Below are 21,513 nucleotides of genomic sequence, written 5' to 3'. Positions count from 1 at the left end.
AATGATTAAAAAATATAAAAGATGTATTTTTTTTTTAGAATATACATTTTGAAATTTATACATAATTTTCACGATAGATTTTATATATAAACCATGTATGCATACATAACTATACATAAAGAATGAAATAAAACTTCCAGAAGAAAGCATTTTAATTGTACCGATATAAATAAATTTCAATTCTAAGCCTTTCGTCTAAATAGAAACCAACCTAAATGAGTGATTAGATATTTCGGATCCTTCTGTGAGCTTCTGGTGCTTGCATGCCTGTGGGACTCAGCAGTCTGAATAAAAATTGTGTGCTGTTCCTACCACAGTTACATCTGGACACAACAGACAGACCAGAGAAGACCAGTAGCTCACAAGCCAGCTAGAAAGCCTGTGTTATTCATTACTCTCGTAATGAGTCTCTTTGTGGGTTTCACTACTTTCTCAAATTCTGTCAGGAACATAAACAAGCTTTAGTTTTACTCTGGAAAGAGAATGCCAAACGGGATTTCTGTCTTACCCATCCTAATGTAAGGATGTTGTCTCTTTCATGCATCCCCCAAGGGTGTATTGCTTTGGATTTGAATTGCAAGTCTCAGTACTCCTGCTTAAAATCCAGAGTTGCTTAAAGATCTTCCTCCTGTACTGACTTGATTGATTACTCATTTCTTAGTTAAATCCCTGAGGAATAACTGGGCCAGGTTTTGGCCTGAGCGCTTTGGACAGACAGCTCTTCATGTCTGCTTCACTTGGCTTCCAGTCAGAGAAAACTTCTCTGAAAAACCTGACACAATCTTCCTCCCTACACCTCTCAAGAGGAATTTCCACGTTCCCTGGGCCAGCCCCATTCTGAAAGGCATCATTCAGAATGGAGCAGTACTGCTGGCAATGAGCTTCTTGTTTTACTTGTAAAGTCACTCACTGTGTGATTGCTCCTGTCACAATTTCCAGATGCCGTTTGGCTATTACATGCAAATCCGTTTCATGAAATGCACATACAAAGCTAAATTAAAGTCTCCTGTCAAAACAGAGGTTGTGATAAAGATGATGCTCAGAGAACCAACACCGATTTTACACTCCCAAGCTACAAAAACATCACTTCAAAAAGTGTATTCTTCTATTGTTCTATAAAGCAAAAAGGGAAATTGGCTTAGAAATATGTAGGTTGCTTCTCACACCTTAAATATAATTCTCAAAACAATTTCTGTGAAACGTTATCAGTAGCAAAGTAATTCAGAGCAAGCTGATGCAGCTCAGTAACATATTCTCCTAATAACACATCAAGCATCTTAGACCTGATTTTTTTAATACAAAGCCTGAAATCTCAGTAGCATATCTTCTACTCTTCGAGGACTTCTTTACACAAGAAGTGCTTGTGCCAATATTTCTTGGTTGAATTTCACTAAGGAAACTGATAAAAGGAATTTAATGAGCATGGAAGCTAAACTGTGCTCAAGTCAAAAATACACACATATACACAGCACATACATATCACATGGGCACAGCCACAAAATGGGAGCACAGCTCAACACTCCAAGCACTAGGCAGTCTTCAACTATAGACCACAGCTTTCTTGTAAGCTTAAACTTCAAAATATATTTGAATGACCAATAAAGGTGAATCTCCTTAACCAAAATAAAATGAAACATACACCAGTTTTCCAGTCTATATTCTCTATTTGATTTGAAATTTAGGATTAAATCCTTTATCAACTCAAACAAGTATTGTGGCTACAGAAGAGTATTTCCATTTAGAAGAGTATTTTATTAAGTTCTGTCACAAAACAGAAGGTAGAACATTTTTACGGTGCAATATTGCTTATGGCAATCTGTTTCTGTTTGTCCTTTTTCGTATGCTGACCTGGTAGAGAAACGGTCTAAAGAGTGGACCTGTCATCACTCCAGTCATTTTTACACAAGAAGTTTGCTCACTGATTATAGGGTTACTACATTGGGCAGTTTTTGCTAGGAAGCTGGCAGGAACCCATAAAAACTGAAAGAAGCAGACATGGTGAAAAAGCTTCTATCGTCTGCCCAAAGCAGGGAGGTTGGAACTATATCACATATGAAGACCCTTCCAACCAAAGCAATTCTATGATTCCAGCTTTTCTGCCTTCTGAAGCAAGCAAGAGAAAAAGAGAACAGCTGCTGGCTAGAAAGACCCTGGCTAAAATCTTGTCTCTAATATGGGGTTAATGACCACCACATTTTGGTGAAACTAATTACTCCAGAAGAAAGGAGATAGCAAGAGAATACAAAATGAGCTAAGAAAGATGGCGGATTATGGAAAGGAAAAGAATGATGTAAAAACTCCAGAAGGATAAAGAGAAAATAGACACTTGTACCATCTAAATCAGTTTGCATGTAACATCAATAAACATAAATTATCTCGCAACACTTCGTATTTTGAATATCTATTCTTGACAGTTTTAGAAATAAATTTAATTTTCAAAATGAGGTTGTCCCTAGCAAAAGCAAGTGGCCCCTGCATGTCACTGCCCCTCATATCTCTGCATGAAAAAGCCAATACTAACAACATTTATTTGGATAACCAGGGCTACTTCACCACTAAATAGATGAGCTGTCTTCAGCTCTCCAGAAATGCTCTATAGTTACAGTTCCTGTTGATAATGGATTCAGCCTATTAAAAGCATTAGAAGATCCAGCTAAGACAGGTCTCATCTACAGATGCACAAATCACCTTTCTGATCCATTAACTAACAGCAGACCTGACCGTTGCCTAAACAGACTCGCCTCTTTTCCCATCAGCTGTCAGCACAGTTCCTCTCACCCTGAGAATGGCACAGAGCAAACAGCAGATGGCCTCTCTCCTGGCAGTATCCAGAAGCAAACTCATAACATTATTTTTCAAATGAATATTAGATTTTTCTGAGCTACTGCAGCAGCAGCAGCACAGTGATTTCTAATCTAATTTGCATAGTAACCACTGAAATCTTAGTGGCAAAATAACACTGACTGTTTTCATGACATTTGTGATGCTCTTTACTTAAAGGGAAATGCTAATAGTTCTGAGAAATTTTTAAGGGTTGGGACAGTAGCCAGCACATGCAGCACATTAGCCAAATACTTTACAAGACATTACTGAGAATCTCTGAAACTTACTCCAGGCAGATGAAAATAAATCACGCATAAGCATCACACAACTGCTAGAGTAACTAAACCACTACAATAACTAAAGCAGGTATCACTCAGAAGAGACCAAGAAGATAAAAACGTTTATTGCTTATGTTTGTGTGTCATTATACATGTGTACACAAGTGTAGGTAAAGAGATACAAAAAGGTACTTTGATGCTCACATTATTATGATAGAGAATTAACAGAGGACACATAAGAATAGCTGTCATAGTGTAATGAGTGGGGACAATGAATCATTTATAATGCATGTTTGGATCAAGTTTTTAACCAGTTTCTAAAACATATAATTCTGTTCTACAAGTGAAGAGGTACAGTTTATTTCAGGGACTTAAAATGCATGCTATCATTCCAGGTACTTTGTTTCCTCCAAGGTACTGGCTTTTGTGACTTGTGACCCAGCCTAGAAAAACATTTCTCTGCACAGAAATGTGCGTGCTTGACCCTCTGTACTTACTGCTGCTTTGATAACATCTCTACCCAGTAGAAAAAGGGCAAGATACATTATGCAGAGTATTGAAATGTTTATTGAATGTGTCAATGGATGGCACAGTCACTGCAAGTTCCCAAGTTTCAACAGGCATTGCTATGCATAGTGCTACCTTGAGTAAGAGTAGTTAAAAAACCTGTTAGTTTTATTTAAAAAAAAAAAAAGCACAATTAACTACTCTGTTGGTAAAGCTGGTACGTATCCAAAGCAGTTCATAGGTGAAGATCTCTCATGAAGATGACAGTGCTATACACTTATACAAGGGCTGCTCTGAAAGTAATGCCTCCTATTTTATTACATTGTCCCGCAACATCAGAGGCAGATGTTGGTGGTATGGCAGTAGAGGTTGAACCTTCCCACCAATATTCCATTATATTTTGTTGCCACGTGACAGACAGCAGCAGAGGGGCAGTCTAACAAAAGTGAGTCTGATATGGAAGTGCATATGAAGCAAAGGTATGTAACTACATTCCTCCACGTGGAAAAAACCTGCATCCATTGACATTCATCAATGCTCGCCAAACATCTCTGGAGACCAAACTGTGGACATTAACATGAGTCGGTGTGTGCTGTGTTTCAGTAAAGACACCATCATAGCAGCTGTGAAACAGTGGGTCATCGCTGCTGGGGAAGACTTTATTTATTTATTTTTTAATGAGAACCATATGCAGGCTCTTATTCATCACTAGCATAAATGCATAGTTAATGGTGGTAGCTATGTCAAAAAAACAGCATTTTGTTGCTAAGAATCTGCTCTACCGAACAGTGTTTATCATGCTCTGTATTTGTTATGGTTTCCACGGAAAAAAAATAGGAGGCATAATTTTTGGATTGACCCACGCATTTTGTCAGTTGCACTAGAAGAGTATTCTCTTTTAGAGGCTGCTCACTGAGAAGTTGTAGGCCATTCCAACAATGCAATTCATGGGTAAGAATGTGGAGCAGCAGGAGCTGAGGCAGTTGTGTAATTCATCTCTCTTGAGAGGAGTAAGACACGATTGCACTCTGTACTGGCTGGCACAAACTCTTTAACAACAATCTACTATGTGGAAAACAGACTGGCCTTTGTGCTTTGTTTATGCCTTTACAAGAGCATAGCTCTTCACATACTTCAGTAATTTGAAAATAATGTCTACTATATAAAAGGCAGCTGCACAGTTATAGAAATTAATGTAGAATGCATCCTGTGTAGGCCTTCCTAAGAAAATGTTGATTTGAACTGCTTCTACTTACTCAAACATATTCAAAACTGAATTCTGAAAGACTGTCAAGAAGAATTTAGCGTGAAAAAACAATTACATCCACACAGAGATCCAACTTTTCCGTACTTTCTGGGCATGACACTGCTTAGTTTTAAAAGAAAGTGATCATACTTCATCACAGAAATACAGTTATGTGGAAAGTATTACTTTGAATGTTTGGATGCTCCATTAGCTTATAACATCCTTCAAAGAGCTTTGTGGGTGAGATTCTATAGCTGATGCAGTAATTAACAACGCACAGCATGGCCTCATTGCTCCTGCTGAATACTCACTGAACAACAGACTTGCCATCCTGCTTTCCCTTTGAGCAGATGAGGGCCATCCTGCCCTCATCACAGAGCCACATCTCCCCATCAGCCCACAGCCAAGGTGCTCAGCAGGCAGCTCACCCTGCCTGCAGTAGCCAGACAGCAAGTCACTGCCATGGCTCAGCATGGCACCACACCTCTCCCCAGTCTAAGCCCTGCACAAAACCCTGGCAGGTCCTACAGGAGGCCATCTCATCCCATCAGCTCACAGTGCAATGTGCAGGCTGCCACAACGGCACATTATGGCTGCACTGCTCTCCTGCAACCTGTCTGTCGTCCTACGTGACAGGCCCTGTCAGAAGATGGCCATCTGAGCTGCAAGCTTACCATGTTGCCTGCTCCTTCTGCAAGCTTGGCAAAAGCCCTGCAGGATATCAGTGTCTTACTTCCAGCTTTCTTCCGTGGGGTAAAGTAGTGGGTGGGACTTGCACACGACAACACTGCACTTGGGCTACGAGCTTACTGCACTGGCCCTGGACAGAGTCACAAACTGAGGGACCAGGAGGCTGGTGTCCTGTGCCTGTCTCTTCCATGGCAGTAAGGTGCAGGATCCTTCATTTCTACCTCCCCCTCCTCCATAAGGCTTTCATCCTTCATTTTGCTCCTTTTTCAGCCAAAGAATAAAAGCAATTCATCTCTGCTGATGGCAGTTATAAATTAGAAACAGCAGGAAATGGTGGCCATTTTGAATGAAGACAAAAAACATCAGGTGTATCCAGCTGCTCCTGGGATCACAAGCTCATTCGTACAGAACAATAAGCAGGGGCACGATTGTGTTTTAATAGGAGAATAACAGCATGCACCATGCCAATTTATGGAGTTATTAGTAAGTATGATATGTACATGGAGTAATTGAAAACTAGCAACAGCAACAACGGTAGCAAAACCTTTCTCAAATAGAGAAGTTGCATGAGTGAAATTTAACAGACCTCATCTCAAATAGAAAATGGAAGATGTGTCACAAACCCCCATCTCACAGAAGCAGAGGTAGAATAAGCTGCATTTGTAAGCGCAGAGAGCAGAACTACTATAAAAGTCTGTTATGTGGGATCTACCTGAATTTGTCATTATACCAAAATTAACTGAAGCAGTATGCGAAATAGCAATGCAGGTAGGCATTTCACACACACAAAAAAGCAATGCATAAGAAGAATTAGTGTTATTTGTGTATATAACATAGATCCTCTGGTTTCAGTACTATACAGATGTCCAACAAAAATGTCTGTCAATATATCAAGGACACGAAGGTTTTAGACTTCCCAAAAGATTACAGTTAGAGGTACGTATCTTCAGGATTCAATACAGCACAATTCTGAGCTGATACTTCTCTTGTACAGCAGCAGAAAAATTAATAAGCATATAGAAGGTAAAAGATGCCAAAGTTAAAGTTCCCTGGCACTGACACTTTTAAGTCAGAGAAGTAAGTGTTGCCATTAGGAGCCATGAATTCCTCTGGTCCCATTCTACATGAAAGAGGATTTCACTTCAAAAGAGTTGTCACTTTGTGCTTGAAATTTGTATTAAAATGTCTCTTGTTTATATTCCTACTTGAATGATAGTCTTAGGAATATTACATAAACTTAATGCAATCTTTAAGTGATCTAAAGGAGCAAAAAAACTAATTGCATACCCCAATGAAAACCGAACCTCTACTTGCAGACAAGACAGGTTAGAAATAACCGTGCTCTGCTCAGTTGCCTCCGCTACTTAAGTTGCCCATCCTAGAAGACTAGCTAAGAGTAAGAGACATGTAATGTTGCCTACTGCAGAGTAACATGATTTTAAGGGGAGCCCAAGCTTTGAATATAGTCATCACTGAGCTCTCAGCTTCCTCCCTCCCAGAAATACGTACATACAGAGATGTCAGAAAGGGATTTACCCTTCTCAAACCTCATCAGCAGGTACCACCTGACACTTTTAAACCTATTTTGTAGAGCTTAATAGGTCATTTCTGAATAGTCAATAAGTACAGATCAGATCCTATGCCTCTATATTACACATACAAGAAGTTCATTTGGTGTGGCTCTTATAGAGGGTCCAGTCTCAGAAGTACTGAGAACTCCAACCTTTTTTCTACAAAACATACATAGGAAATAACAATTCAAATCAGAGGAATCTTTGAATAAAAAAAACTTTGCATGTATGTCTAATAAAAAAAATGCTATATATCAAAGTAGCTGATAATTAATTTATCATGTTGAGGTCACAAACACTGCTTTCTGAATTAACTGTGTTCTTACCACCTACTTCACTCTTCTGAGATTACTATTTTTGTTAATAAAAAGCTCTTAACTTTTACTTCATTACTTAAACATGGTAATAATTTAGAAAACTGAAAGTCACCAACCTCTAACAAGGTGGACTCCGTTTCAGGGCAGATCCAGAGGCAGTATCTAGGATTGAATAAAAACAGAGTTCAGTCTGGTTGTTGAACACTCAATTTTTCAATTACAGATGACACCTGAATTGCATACTGTCATAATGTGATCTTACAGTCAGCTTCTTCCAGATGTTTCTTGCAATTCATAAACATGTGGGTTTTCAGTTAGACACTGTCCTGCACAGATCTACGACATATTAATAAAACCCTGGTAACATTAAACTTCAAAAGCAGAGGGATCTTATGTGTTTTTGTCTTTTCCTTATTGCTTCATAGACAAGCTATGAAATTATCTCTGAAAAATAAATTTAAATCCGTATTTAAAGTTTTAGTAATACCTTAACAAGTAAACTAGATCCTAAAGTTATCTCCTGCAGTAAATTACACTGCCATGCCTGACAAGATACATTCTCAGTTACACAATTACTCATTTCTAAATGATTTCATTCTTCCCTTTTCAGTACGCCACCTGATCCCTCCCTAGTCTCATTTCCTCCCAGTATATTTTGCCATATCAACCCAAAATGATTCAAAACTCTTTACTCAATTTCTACTTTGATTTCTTCTTTCCAAACCTCTGATTCACAGCTGCAGATACCCTACCTACTTTTAAATCTGCATTTCTTTTTTTTTTTAGCAGCTTGGGCTTAAGAACCACAATATGTTTGGATCAGTGAATCCAAGATAGTAACTACACAACACTAGCACTAAATGCAATTTTGCAAATGTTTCCAAAATTTAGTACAATCCAAGTACATAATATAATGCAGAGTTCTCACTTCAGAAGTTGGCTACATAAACTAACACATTTACCGCTCTCTCCTGTGCTTGTATTTCCTTTTAAAACAGTAGGCTCATCCCCACTAAATGAAGGCTTTCTAAGTTGTGCTAATAGCCAAATGGGCAATGATTTAGGAAGGTGAATGTGAGGTAAGAAATCTTTTAGATATATAAGGCCTAATTGCTAATTCAATTGATGACAAATGAACCAAGCACTCAGGCTTCAAAGCAGTATTGGTCTGAAGCCTATGCTACTTTACAGGTAGCTTAGTCAAAGTGCTGTCAATACACTGTTTCTATTGTGCTCTGGTTTACTGCAACACAAAATCAGATTTGTCTTCAGTGGTTTTAGGACTCTTTACAAGACTGGAAACGTAATAATGTCTCTCCAGGCTTCATTAAGTGGTCCAGTTCCAGTTTCTTTCCGCACATGCATGTCTACCTAAACTAATGCAACATTTCCGTGGCCCTGGCAACACTCTCATTAAATAGCACATTATCTCTAAAAGTTTAATGTCACAAGCGTTCCACTACGCTGAGAGAAGAACAATGACTCTTATTCCAGGTTCATCCCTTCTCTCACTTGCATAAAAATAAGTAAGCGTACTCTTTAATATGCTGTGATTTAATCCTTCTGCCGATGATGACATGGAGAGACTATCAGAATATTCCGTCTACAAAGAACATTCCTATTATTTCTCCCTTCTTGTGAATTATTCTTGAGAGACCGTTGACAAAAATAATTTAAACTAATCCTACATAAACACATACACAAAATTTTGTAACTAAATTTTAGTCCCCATTCATTGAGTACTTGCTGAGTACATATTTGCATGTTCATAATTCTTAGCAACTCTGAAAATTGATTTCCAAGTGACACACTTACACTGAATAGGAAATTCCTGAGGTAACAAATTATGTAGTATATCATCAAGATAATACAATATATCCTAATCTAACACTTAACAGGAAGGTTTATAAGTTTGCTTCATAATTTATTATCTATGGTGGAAAATAAACTGAAGTACTGAAAGAAGAGCCTCAAGGTTCTGAACAGCTTTATAAAATTATATACACTTAAAGAATGCCAACTGAGTTCCTGCAGTTTACAACATTTTTTATAGTAAGGGGATGAAAGCTATTACCTACCACATTCAGTGAAACATGCTAACATTATTCACAGAATCACAGAGTCACAGAACATTGAAGAAATCAACAGGCATTAATTTCATATTTAAGAAGGCAACACTTGTTAAGTAAACAGTGATAAGTGTTACACTTTCTTTCCCTTTTATAGGAAATTATGCATATTACTAATTCACCATTTGAGAGTATTTCACCTCTGTAAGTTTTAACTAACAGTGTTCTGTAAAGAAGCCTGTCAAACCCGCAGGCAGCCATTTAAAAAAAAAAAAGACAGACTATGGATATTAGGGAACTAGAAATGCATTTTCCAAGTGTGAAATGTAGGAGGACGGCAGAAAAAAATTATATATATATAAGCCATAGAAATATGTAATTCACAAAACAGAATATTTGGAGTGGTACAATTATTAAAGGAAAATATGCCATATCCAAGAATAGTGTGGGAAACTACCAATTAAGCGCATGTCCTTGCAAGTATAGAACCAAATATAAAATTTTCTTGCTTACATGGCTAGCAGAGGACTACAATTTTTAAGCTAGTATGGTAAAGAATACAGAACACATGGGCACAGGGTGAGAAAAGGGGTTTATGTAGTTCAGTGCATTGACTTGGAATAAAGGCAACAACTGGACGCTTAGGAACAGAATATAGGAAATTGGATGAATGATTGTTCCTCTGTTTTACTCTATAGGACTTAAATGTGAAAGAAAAAGAAAATGCATCAGTAAAACTAAACATAGATTCAGAGAACTATGAAAGTAGAAGAACTCTGTAGGTCTGTAGCCCACAAATAAAAGGGAAGCAGGCACAAAAACGTCATTATTTTTTTCCCTATCTTATGCCCTAGAATTTGTTGAGAATTATTACAAAAAAAAAGTAAATCCTTACAATGAACTAGAGCAGCTAACAGTTTGAACGTGCGTACGAAATACCTTGGTCTGCAGTGGCAGAGATGTCCTGCCCCTGCTCCTTGATGGCAACTCACATCACATCACTCACAGGATGTGCTACTTGATTCTTCCCTGCTCACCACAGGCACAGAGGAAGGACGGATGTGCTCCAGAAGTATTCACTCGTGGTGATAAAACAAGCTGTCTTCCACAGAAGACTACTGGAGCCTCCATATTACACTTTTCTTTCATAGTTTATGACACTGGAATTGTCTTTTTTGTCTGTTACCTGAATTGAGCCACTGAGACATTCAGGAAAGTGACAGTATTTCTACCTATTTTTTCCATCTTACAGGAACAAGCAGACAACACTGAATCATGTAATACAAAACCACGATTAGATTATCTCAGCTCATAACATAACAAAGACAGACAGAAGATTCTTTGAACATGAACCAACAGCATGTCCAGGTGGCCAAGAAGGCCAGTGGCATCCTGGCCCACATCAGAAATTGTGCAGTCAGCAGGACTATAAAAAATGATTGTTCCCTTGCACATGGCACTGGTGAGACCATACCTTGAGTACCTTTGTTCAGTTTTGGGCCCCTCACTGCAAGAAGGATACTGGGGGGCTCAAGCACGTGCAGAGAAGAGCAAAGCAAGATGTATGAGGAACTGTTGATGGAAGAAGGACTATTTAGGCTGGAGAAGAGGAGGCTGACCTGAGACCTTGCTGTTTTTATCAGCTACCTGTAAGGAAGCTGCAGGAAGGAAGGTGTTAGCCTCTTTTCTCAAGTGATCAAGATCTTAAGTTGTGACAGGGGACATTTAGATTGGGTAATAGGAAACATTCATAGAGAAAGTTGTCAAGCATTGGAACAGGTTGCCCATAGAGGTAGGCAGTTCCCATCCCTGGAGGTATTTAGGTGATGTGTGAAGGGACTCAGCAGGTCAGGTTGATAGTTGGACTTGATGATCATCTTGAAAGTCTTTTCCCAACCTAAATATTTCTAATATTCTTTTTTTTTTTTTCTTTTTTTTTTCCTTTCAATTTTATACCATTTTGCCCGTTTAGTGGCTGGTGAAAGATAGTGAAGTAATTTGCTTGAATCTCCATACATCGAAATTAATGAAAAAACACATCAAATTTTAGATAATCTTTGCAGATCTAAATTCACTTCTTCAGTCTAAATAACAGCATGAGGTAAGAGAGAAGTGCAACTGAGACAGATTACTGCTGAACTCAGTAATGCCTAAGCTGTGATTAGCTCTTGAAAAAGCCACTTTCAGTCTTCACTAATCAGTAGGACCAATCAGTTCAGCATAAGGCATTTGATGTGCAGTCACTATAAATTAACCTCCACTGGAAAAAAAAAAAAAGCTTTTCTGTAATACTTAATATTCTTTTGATGACTCTTTGCAGAGGATGCAATATGAGAAGCATATCATTCAAAACATCAAAAGAAACACAAAGAAGATTAACTTTACCAAAATAAAAGACATTTTATTATTTGTCTTTGAAAGATACCTGTATATCTATCCATTACCTACTAAAGTCAATCGGAAAGTAATGCCTCTACTTATTCCCATGGAAACTACAACAGATATAAAGAGCTCAACAACACTATTTGATAGAGCAAATTCTCAGCTACAAAACATTATTTTTCAACATAGTTACTATCATTAGCTACGCATTTTCACATGCCCAAGAGATATTCCAAAGCACAAAGACAGATAAAGCTGTAATCTATCTAGAGCTATACTGTAATCAGAGCTGAGTACTCCCTCTGCACACTGGCAAGGCTGCATCTCAAGTACTGTGTTCAGTTTTGGGCCCCTCACTACAAGAAAGACAATGAGGCCCTGAAGCATGTTCAGAGATGGGCAATGAAACTGGTGAGGGGTATAGAGAACAACTCTTATGAGGAGCAGCTGAGGGAACTGGGACTGTTTAGCCGTGAGGAAATTCAGGGATTAAGTTATTGCTCTCTGCAACTCCCTGAAAGGAGGTTGTGGTCAGCCTCTTCTCCCACATAACTAACAATAAGACCAGAAGGAATGGTCTCATGTTGTGCCAGGGGAGGTTCAGGTTTGTTGTCAGGAAAAACAACGTTTCCAAAAGAGCAGTCAGGCACTGGAATGGGCTGCCCTGGGAGGTGGTGGAGTCACTGTCCCTGGAAGCGTTCAAGAAACTATTAGCTATTGTACTAAGGGACATGGTTCAGTGGGGAAATAAATATTGGTGGAAGGTGGATGGTTGGACTAGATGATCTTGGATGTCTTTTCCAACCTTGGTGATTCTATGATTCTACCAAGACCCAATTGAAAACCACCACATTAGTTTATAACGCTTAAAAAAATTGACCTTAGTAATAGCTTTTAGACCAAGCACTTCTAAAGACAAACTATATTCAGCTTTAAATTCTGACTCAGAATGGAAAAAGACTTCTGACTTTTTTCTACTAGCTTTTGTCAAAGTTGTCAGTGATAATTTGCTTCCTTTCCATACAGCCTTGCTGTACTTTTTCATCTAATCTATTTTCATGTTCTGACACATATGGCCTTTTCCATAAGGCCTTAAAAAAAATGTCAGAAATTTGCAGAAAAGACTATGTAGTTTAACTCTCCCTGCAATCTCTTATCATAATAGCTAGAAAATTCAACTTGCACTTATCACTTGCACCCTAGGAAAAACGGCAGAAAATAATAAGTGAGGCTCAAAAATTACCATGAGAAAGAAGCTGTGTTTAAAAAAAAAAGTCTAAAAGTTTTTTCACATCTTTAAAAAAATTAATAATTTCTTGTAGCATCCAGGCAATTCTAAAAAACAGAAGCCAGAATGAGTATTCTTCAGCTTACACAAACAGTAAGAAAGAACACAGTTTCATAGTTTCAGAAAGAATATAGTTGCAATATAAAACAGAAGATACAACCGGCACAACAATGGCACAAAGCAGTGGCTCAGAGAGAGATCCAGCTTAGTGACCATTTGGGTAGTAATGTGAAAGACATACCCGAGACATCATAAATGCTACATTAGAAAGATGTCAGTCAAAACCACGGAAATTAAACTCACATTGTTGGAAAATTATAAATTAAGTGGTTGGTTGAGATGCTAATTGAATTTTCCATCAGCTTTCTAACTTCACTTCCCATCCTTCAAGCAATTTGTAATGCAAGCTGACCTTACTACATTTTTTATACTTCCCTATTTTCTTTTTTTTTTTTTTTTTTTTTAATTCTGATGATGGGAAATTGCTTGAGCACACACTTTTTTGTACCTCATTCAGAGAAAAAAAAAGCCAGCAAGACAAGAAGTTTAACCAAGTTTGCTTCCAAATACATCACTCAACCTCATCCAGAAATTTTAGAAACTTCTGTTTCTTGGAAAATCTTCTAGCATTAAATGTCTATGTGATCTCATAAAACATCTAAAATGGCATTTTGATGATCTATTCAGTATGTACACAAGTATCACACAGAATCTCATACTGAATCTCCCATTCACTTATAATAAATGTGTGAGTGTAAACTGATCATCTTCATCACTTTAAAAATGAAGCTATTTCTTTAATTCAGATTTTTCTTTTTCCTGACAGTCTCAAACAGCATTTCCTCAAACTCAGCAGTTGTATAAGAGGCCTATTTTGATGGATGGAATCTTTAACTTTCATGTAGTTGCTATTAAAAAGAGCAATTTTAAGAGTAAACATTGAGAAAGTTGCAACAACAACAGAATGTAAAAAGAAGAACATGCAAATGCAGCAAGGATGAGCCTACCAATTCTAGAAATACAACCTGAAACACAAAATATGATTTATTACAACAACTGTTCACATAAATCTTCAGAAAGCTTATTTTAACAAAGACATTATTATAATGATGATCACTGAAGTTTTAATGTATACTTTATTACCTCACTGGAGAAAACTTGCATGAGCAAAGCAATGAACTGCTTACATTGGTAAGTATTTTCCATCTACCTTTGCTATAGCATCAATTGCTGGACATTTTGACAGAAATTATCAGGAGTAAAAGAGGATAAACTTTACATTCAAGTTGCAATCTTTCAACTCAGGCTATTAGATTTTAATTTTCACCTCAAGAAGAGCTTTACAATAGTGTCAGGAAGCAAGAGGCAAAACATGGCTGTAAGTTTAATTTCTCTCACCTACGGTTTGTGATCCAGGCACACTACTGAGGACGTACTCCTTGCCTGTCCCCAGCTCATCTGTACCACTTGCAGATGGTAACTGCTCACTGTTTGATGTGAATCTACCATGGACGTGCTCCAGTTTGAACATCCCTTTAGAGTATAGAAAACACTTGGTATTGGCTCCCCATAACACAACATAGAACTTAGGCTAGCACAAGGAGAGACTCCAGCTCCTGTGGTGCATTTACCTTTCCTAGTTCTACAGTCTACCCAGCATTATGGAACAGGAGGGAGCATGTTCAAAACTCTCTTACAAAAGTAACTGCAATATGCCCTTTGGGCAGAAAGACCACACCATCATCTCCTTCAGGATGGGCTGTTGTAGAAGTCCCACCAAATTTTCTTAAATGGTCTTGTAAACCTAAGCTCAATTACTGGATGCTAGGCTTAGACTGACTTAAAAAAAAAATGCATTCACATTCAAATCTATAAGAATATAAAAATTAATTAACCAGATGCGATCTTAATATTTAGAAAGCTTTTTAGTTCCAAGTTTCCTTCCCATTTCTAAGTGTTATGGAAACAAAACATCAACTTATGCATGAGCTATTAACTGTCGGATCATGGGAAAATGACAAAACTATAAATAATCTTCAGTTAGGCTATAAATAAATTTGGAGTTCCACATCTAACTGCTGCCTTTCTGCCTGTATCAGGAGCACAACACCTACAGCTCCATGTGATGAGCACTGCTCTGACCAGAGCTACTGGACCAGATAGAGACAATATTTCCAGATGTTACTACTGAGCTAGAGGGGAAAACGTTTTTTACAATTGCTTTGGTTAGTCATGTCAGCATCTCACCATCTACTAGCTGCAGGCTGTGTCACTAGATACAGAGGTCTGTGACCAGGGAGATCTAGATCTGGGAGCAGTGGAGATCCTGACTCCTGCTTTCTCACCAGCTAGTCCTTTGCAAAGCCAGGCTGCAAACCAGGCAATTCACAGTGCAAAAAGCAGGACGCGACAAATCTGCTAGGAGCCTCTGTAACACTTGCTCTCCAATTATTTTGGATTTAGTTCATGGAAAAAAAAAACTGCCACTGACTATAGCTGGAGGCACTGCTTTCACATGGAATTAAAACTGAATATTATTAGTTATGCATTCATACTGGAGGCACATCACAAAGCAAGCAGACAGATATGGTTCCTGCCCCAGAAATTACAAACAAAGGCTTTATCCTGAAGATTTACACAGAAGGAGCTCTATTCACACAAGCAACCCTTCAGGACTGGGATCTTCTTTAGTATTTCTTTAGAGACTGAGCCTGTAAGAGCAGCATGGAGAGAAAGCCTCCACATCAGGTAGCAAGTCATTCATTTTATATCACTAATTTAGCAGTAGTGTCAAAAAGAGAATTTCTAATACATTAAAATATTAAAACTATTAAAATGATATACACAGTTTGCATTTGAACAGCATACTGACAAACACAATCCACTCCACTCACTGGAAAATCTGTAACTTAGCAATGCACAGGAAATGCAATGTTACCTGGTGCACAATAGGAAATTCTGTTCAAAACCTTCTAAAATTCAACTCCTTCCTGAAGTGAGAGGGAAATCAATCCTGGCAAGGCCAAAATGATCTGTCTGTGGCAAGCTAGGTGTACCCATTCTGTTAATATAAGCTTAAATAAGGATTAAAAAAAAAAAAAAACAAGAAAATAAAAAAAGGGCAAGAGAATGATGACTCTAACTCTAGAAAGAAAATCTAAGAATATCTTCAAGCTAGGGCTGTTCTGGAAACATGAGAAAGCGACTACTAGCTATGTAAGCCATCAACTGACACACACTATAGCACTAGAAAATAGAAAGTCTCTTTGTGACTGTCAGTGATGTGTGATATGTAGTATTCTAGGAAATGTCTTACAGGCAACAGGCTACCAGCATCCTGAACTGCAACCTCCCCTCACTCCTACATGATTTTAACAAAGAGCAAACACTCAAAAAACAGAGTCATCCTTTTCATAGCTACTCTCACCACCTGCGTAACAGTAAAGTGGACAAGTAAACAAGCTTCTCTAAAAAGATTGTGATATCGAAATGGCAGACAGTATTTTGAAAGAATTAGTAAATTTTATTCTGCACAACATCAGAAATTCTTAGCATGACATTCATTACTAAGCAATCTTTTCTTGCTTTGACTTCACTGACATTTGTCTGTCTTTAAAAAGTCTGTTCAGTGAAGGACAAAAGAGATCATCAGTAGATTCCAGTGATTCAGGGAGCATGTTTGGACTGTAAACAGATTTTGCCTACACACTATCTTGAGTTTAAGATACAGCAAATTGTTGACCCATTCTGGCTGTGGGGATTTAGTATCAAATGACTCAGATGGATTTATGTAAATGAGTGGCTTTCATTATGTAAGCTAGACAAGAGACAGTATCTTGCATACTAGGTTATTAGAACTACACACCAATGAAGAATTAGGTGGTATTTCAAAGAGGTATTTTAGTATTGCAGTTAAGGGTGCCATTTCAGAGTTGATTAAAAATGATGTTCTTCACCACTAACCAGAGCACCACCTGGCTCAATTAAACATGAAAAGCATTCTCCTATTTCAGAGGAAACATCACAGGGAGAGGAAAAAAAAAGTCAAAAATTTACTGATTCAATCTTGTCTATCTTAGCACTGTTGTATTTGCTTAGAAAGATAAGAGGACAGTTTCAGTAAGAGAGTGCAATACAAGTGTTTTTGCCAAAACAAAAATATCAAATCAAAACAGCTTGCCAGAGTGGACCAAGCTCAAATGATGTATCAGAGATGTCCAAATTCAGGACTGCCAAGGACATGTAAAATATTTCTCTCAGTAAAAGAAAGAAATAATCTTTTAGCCTTGAGAATAACGTCAGCAAGCATACCTGACCTGCTCAGGAAAAGTTATGATAAAAACCTTGTTCACCTCTGTACATGGACACCTTCAATCTCCTACTGTAGAATTTGATAAAAATGTTTCAGGAACTGACGGAAGGTTCAAAATTAGTATCAGTGGAATCAATAGAAAGAAAGATTGCAGAAAACTACTAGTTCTACATCATTTAAGTTTTTTGATTGCTGACTTCTGAGCTTCATGCTAGACCTTTATTACCTTCTAAACTCTATTTCATCTAGTGTAGAGAGAGTAATTCATTTTTACTCCAGAGAACATGAAATTATTGCCATTTCAAAGTACATTCCCCAGGCCCAGATTTATTGGGGAGAGCAAGGAGTTGCATCTGCCCTTGTTTCTATCACATAGAACACCAATTAAACAAATGATGTGATTCTTCATTACAGGATTTTCAGCTAATCAGCATGTGCTGAAGAACTACAAAGTGATGTGGATTTAACTTCACTTATGAAACCAGAAAGCACATTTTATCTGCTCCTTGGGAACAACCAAACAATTTTTAGTCATGAGTTGACTATAAATGCAGTTGGACTGCCTTAAACTTTCTGCCAGGTAGCAGGATGACAAATAGCTTACTCAGTCTGAGAGCTTTAACTGGAAGACAAAAATGAAAAATCACTAATAATTCTGTAATCTTCAAGGTGCTAATTTGTTTCTCCGACAGAATCAGATGAGATATTCAAAATACCATCATCAGAAGTACCAAGCCTCAGGAATAAGCATACTATTATTTACATAACTTTAAAAAACAGTGTTTGGTTATTAGTCTTTATTTATCATGCATGGCACTGAGCAGAACCTCAAAAAGAACAATACATTAAATGCATTTTGTTTTTACTATCAAATACTGAAAAGCCATTTATCATCTTTATTAAGAAAAAGTACCTGTACAAGAAAAATGTGCACTTCTGGCTGTACTAGCAAATAAATGCCTTTTTATATCTGACTTGTATTTCCCTGTCGCTTAACAGCACAGCTCTGTGTAGTACACTTGACACATTTTTCTTGCATTTCTTTAAACACATGTAGAGTGACAGAAGCTGCTGCACGAGTAGACAAATGAAGAAGCCTTACACATATGCCTCCTGCTAGTTTACTGACTCCACTGTCTATGTTAAAAGTCCAGCTCTCTTCCCTACTCCACGGCATCTTTAAGTGTACCACAGCACTCACAATTCATCACCACATTCCATAAATTACTCTATTTTCAGTATCCCTGAAAGCTGCCATATATCTTACTTAAGATCCAAGTGAGATGTAGCAATCCCTGCAGGTGTGTGCGTTACATACAGAACTGGTGACCAAAACTCTGCTGCTCTGTCGCTGTCATTTTTGAAAGTTCCCTTCGTCGAGTTTGAAGTTGAAATTCATACAATAGGTTCAAAAGTTATCAGGGAAGTACTGATGACTGCTAACAGTACTATAGTATATGCACTATTTCTTTATAAATAGGCTAAACAATAGGCTAAGGATTACTTTTTCATTAAATATTGGTCTGGAAAACTAGATACCCTTAGCACATCACAGGCTTTCTCTGACATGCTATAAATGTAAATCTCACATTTACATATAGCCAGTGTAAATCAGCTTTTCTCAAGTTATTAAGGACAATTTACCATATTTTTTTCCACTCCTCTGAAATGAATCAATTACTGAAAATATTTTTATGCAAAATTAGTCCACTAAGAACTGAATGAAATCACCAGTTCCTGTCACATGAATTACAATCTCTAAATGTCAGATATTCATCCTGTTAAGATACAGATCGCTTGGGTTGGATTCAATCTGAACTGAAATTAAAGCCATTTCTGTTCCATTACATGCTCCCTTATCAAACTGGCCTTCCACAGAGGCAATTTCTGATATTAAAAAAAAAAACAAAATACAAAATAAAAATGTTTCCACTAAGTCAAAAATGTCATAAATAATAAATGCATGCTTCCTCTCTTTCGTTACAGCCCAATTTATGAGATAACAGCTCTATTCCACGTTGAATGATTTAATTTAATGATTTTATCTTGGTACTTTGCGAACCACAGTTCATTCCGTAAAGCAAGTATGTATCATTTCACACAGTTTGGCACAACCAGCATTCTAGACCAATAAAATGATAATTTTGTTTACTGCAGAATCCCCAACAGTCTATCTCCTATTTTTTCTATTAAGCCTACACCCTGGGCATAAAAATCTAAAAGTCAGAGGAAACATATCCATATATCAGGCAGGCAGCCAAATCAAACCTATGCAGAACTCTGACCTCCTGCATCCATTAGAAGATGCGCTGCACAAACAAGGAGTCATCTCCATTCTGAAACAATGCAATAAAAGCATCAAAATACATATCCTAATGGTATGGTATATAGATGTGGATTTACATTTAGCTTAGTAATAACAAGATAAGATCCAGAACAACCTTCAAATTCTCTGGCAAGGGTACTGGCTTGTCCCCCAGCATGAACTAAACAATAACTTGCCTAGCTCCAAATAAGAAGATGGTTTGGTGCAAATAGAATAGAAATGAAATGCACAAGGTGGAGGGAAAGAAATGGAGTGGAGAGAGAAGAATACCAATTATGCATTATTAAGTTAACTACAGGACTATAAATTTGGGAGGCTAACTGTGCTGAAGTTCAAATCACATGTCCCCATTTATCTCATAACAAACAATTTCTCCACTGGCAAAAATAAGTTTAAAAATATGAACTTTAAGGTTTTTAAAGAATTTAACTGAAAGGGAAGAGAATAGAGAATTCCTGAAGCATATGAAAGGGCACATATGGAAAATGAGAGTGTTTGTAAAACACTATGAGAGATTCCTGGTTAACATTACGTACATTGTGTTAGGTCCCTGATAGTTCAGTGACTTTGGGGCTCCTCTACACTATCTGTAGCATAACAATACATCATAGTTCAGCCTTTAGGACCACAGACTATTCTTTTTTAGTCTGATTTCTTATTCTTCAACTTCCTCTTTCAAGCACTTTCCAAATCAAATATCTCAACATTCATGAGCTAACAAGTAGTCCTAAAGCAAGAGATAAGGTAAGTAATCTGCTCCAAGATCTTAGAGCACGGGTCAGGACAACATACAGTCACTCAGTTACCTGCATCAGGGAGGGACAAAAGGAAACATAGCTTTCCCACGCAAAGGAGAGGAGGGAAGACAGACAAGTGTACTGCAGACTGCGCCCCATTTTCCATCATTCAAAAGAGGAGATGTTTGTGCTGCTGCATCGTTAGTCATCCTAGTCACTACCACCATTGGTCACATGACTTCCACAGGACTTGCCCAGAAAACATCTCTCTCTGATGGCTCCAAATAGGTCTACCTGGCTGAGATAAATGGCTCCTGTAGGACAGACTTCTCCAGAGTCATGGGTTTTCCACCCACACTGTTCTAGGAGTTCACTAGACCCAATAAATGCCTATGCTCTTATGCAGACATGATTGCTCAGGCATCCTTTGTTCCACCAATTCCGTTCTACCTCTGTGGAAGTCAAATCTCACTCCCCTTGAGGAGAGGAAACCAAATTCTTGGCCCCCCTATTCTTCCTCCCAGCCTTTGTTCTATATATTTGAGTACCTTTTTCAAGCTCTAACAACAAATACTTTGCTTGATAGTCTTCAGTTACTCTACCATCATCAAAAATTAGAAAAATTAGAATACCCAGCGAGTAGCTAAGCACCACACAATTGTTTGCCCATTCCTCCCACTTCCCAGTGGGATGGGAGGCAAAAGAATAACAAGTAAAAAAAACTTGTGGGTTGAAATAAAAACTATTTATTAAGAAAGAGAAAGGAAGAAGGAAAAAAGAGATCATTCTTATAATTATACATATATACATGCACACAAAACTAGTGAGGCATATGCAATTGCTCACTACTCACTGACTGATGCCCAGCCAGTATCCAAGCAGCGGTGGACCACTTGACCAACTCCCCTCGTTTTCAAGCTTTCTTTTTCAACATGATATCATATGGAATGGAATATCTCTTTGGCAA

The 21,513-nt window shown here is 37.8% G+C and overlaps 1 protein-coding gene across 1 annotated transcript in view; it reads right to left on the bottom strand.

Moving 5' to 3' along the window:
• Positions 1-21,513, bottom strand: part of CNTN1 (contactin 1) — a 240,770-nt gene that overhangs the window by 160,418 nt on the left and 58,839 nt on the right. Inside the window, exon 3 of the mRNA XM_085219578.1 lies at positions 7,549-7,594. The gene's annotated coding sequence lies outside the window, so the exon portion shown is untranslated. The remainder of the gene's footprint in view (positions 1-7,548; positions 7,595-21,513) is intronic.

Source organism: Meleagris gallopavo, chromosome 1, assembly GCF_905368555.1.
Source record: "Meleagris gallopavo chromosome 1, MGAL_WU_HG_1.1, whole genome shotgun sequence".
Taxonomy (NCBI): Eukaryota; Metazoa; Chordata; class Aves; order Galliformes; family Phasianidae; genus Meleagris; species Meleagris gallopavo.
This window is presented reverse-complemented; position numbering and strand designations above follow the sequence as displayed.